Below are 2,500 nucleotides of genomic sequence, written 5' to 3'. Positions count from 1 at the left end.
AGTCGGTGGTATGTTCTCAGGGGGAGAAACACGGTCCCGTATGTACGGGGTTTGCCTCCACCCACGCATAAACGGTAGGTGCTAGAGGGTCACAACCAAGTGCTTATTAACCGTCTTGAGTCCCCCTACACACACTCTAAAGCTGGTGTCTCTGAGACACCCAGGAGAGAAACTGCATAGGAAAAACCTACAAAAAGTTGAATACCGAAACTTCGGAGGGGGATTGGTGGGAGTTAACAAGGAGCTAGGAGATTGATAATTGACAGGGACCCTCAACACATGCACCCCATGACCTGTGCAAAGTTTCATATCTCTAGCTTCGTCTGAGCCCCTGTGGACCCCAAAGGAAGTAAAAGTCGTAACTGTGCTGGAGTGTGTGTGCAGGCCTGCTGGGGTTATGGTTAGGCACAGGGGTAGGGGAAATGTGCTGGAGTGTGTGTGCAGGCATTTGGCTACCTTAAGAGAGTCATAGTTACTCCCGCCGTTTGTGTGTGCAGGCCCGCTGGGGTTATGGTTAGGCACAGGGGTAGGGGGAATGTGCTGGAGTGTGTGTGCAGGCCCGCTGGGGTTATGGTTAGGCTCAGGGGTAGGGGGAATGTGCTGGAGTGTGTGTGCAGGCCCGCTGGGGTTATGGTTAGGCACAGGGGTAGGGGGAATGTGCTGGAGTGTGTGTGCAGGCCCGCTGGGGTTATGGTTAGGCTCAGGGGTAGGGGGAATGTGCTGGAGTGTGTGTGCAGGCCCGCTGGGGTTATGGTTAGGCTCAGGGGTAGGGGGAATGTGCTGGAGTGTGTGTGCAGGCCCGCTGGGGTTATGGTTAGGCACAGGGGTAGGGGAAATGTGCTGGAGTGTGTGTGCAGGCCCGCTGGGGTTATGGTTAGGCTCAGGGGTAGGGGGAATGTGCTGGAGTGTGTGTGCAGGCCCGCTGGGGTTATGGTTAGGCACAGGGGTAGGGGGAATGTGCTGGAGTGTGTGTGCAGGCTCTCTGGGGCTATGGTTAGGCACAGGGGTAGGTGGAATGTGCTGGAGTGTGTGTGCAGGCTCACTGGGCCCGCCATAGCCGGGGTGGCAAGCAGGGGTGTCCTGGGGTCTGCGGGGGGGTGCAGGGGCCCGCCATAGCCGGGGAGGAGAGAGGCAAGCAAGCAGGGGTGTGCGGGGGTGTGCAGGGGCCCGCCATAGCCGGGGCGGTGAGCAGGGGTGTGCGGGGGCCTGAGGGGGGGTGCAGGGGCCCGCCATAGCCGGGGCGGCGAGCAGGGGTGAGCGGGGGTCTGGGCGGGGGTGCAGGGGCCCGCCATAGCCGGGGCGGCGAGCAGGGGTGAGCGGGAGTCTGGGCGGGGGTGCAGGGGCCCGCCATAGCAAGCGGGGGTCTGCGGGGGACTGGGCGGGGGTGCAGGGGCCCGCCATAGCCGGGGCGGCGAGCAGGGGTGAGCGGGAGTCTGGGCGGGGGTGCTGGGGCCCGCCATAGCAAGCGGGGGTCTGCGGGGGTCTGGGCGGGGGTGCAGGGGCCCGCCATAGCCGGGGCGGCGAGCAGGGGTGAGCGGGAGTCTGGGCGGGGGTGCTGGGGCCCGCCATACAAGCGGGGGTCTGCGGGGGTGAGCGGGAGTCTGGGCGGGGGTGCTGGGGCCCGCCATACAAGCGGGGGTCTGCGGGGGTGAGCGGGAGTCTGGGCGGGGGTGCAGGGGCCCGCCATAGCCGGGGCGGCGAGCAGGGGTGAGCGGGAGTCTGGGCGGGGGTGCTGGGGCCCGCCATAGCAAGCGGGGGTCTGCGGGGGTCTGGGCGGGGGTGCAGGGGCCCGCCATAGCCGGGGCGGCGAGCAGGGGTGAGCGGGAGTCTGGGCGGGGGTGCTGGGGCCCGCCATACAAGCGGGGGTCTGCGGGGGTGAGCGGGGGTCTGGGCGGGGGTGCTGGGGCCCGCCATAGCAAGCGGGGGTCTGCAGGGGTGAGCGGGAGTCTGGGCGGGGGTGCTGGGGCCCGCCATAGCAAGCGGGGGTCTGCGGGGGTCTGGGCGGGGGTGCAGGGGCCCGCCATAGCCGGGGCGGTGAGCAGGGGTGTGCGGGGGCCTGAGGGGGGGTGCAGGGGCCCGCCATAGCCGGGGCGGCGAGCAGGGGTGAGCGGGGGTCTGGGCGGGGGTGCAGGGGCCCGCCATAGCCGGGGCGGCGAGCAGGGGTGAGCGGGAGTCTGGGCGGGGGTGCTGGGGCCCGCCATAGCAAGCGGGGGTCTGCGGGGGTCTGGGCGGGGGTGCAGGGGCCCGCCATAGCCGGGGCGGCGAGCAGGGGTGAGCGGGAGTCTGGGCGGGGGTGCTGGGGCCCGCCATACAAGCGGGGGTCTGCGGGGGTGAGCGGGGGTCTGGGCGGGGGTGCTGGGGCCCGCCATAGCAAGCGGGGGTCTGCGGGGGTGAGCGGGGGTCTGGGCGGAGGTGCTGGGGCCCGCCATACAAGCGGGGGTCTGCGGGGTTGAGCGGGGGTCTGGGCGGGGGTGCAGGGGCCCGCCATAGCAAGCGGGGG

Source organism: Sardina pilchardus, unplaced genomic scaffold, assembly GCF_963854185.1.
Source record: "Sardina pilchardus unplaced genomic scaffold, fSarPil1.1 HAP1_SCAFFOLD_226, whole genome shotgun sequence".
Classification (NCBI taxonomy): domain Eukaryota; kingdom Metazoa; phylum Chordata; class Actinopteri; order Clupeiformes; family Clupeidae; genus Sardina; species Sardina pilchardus.
This window is presented reverse-complemented; position numbering follows the sequence as displayed.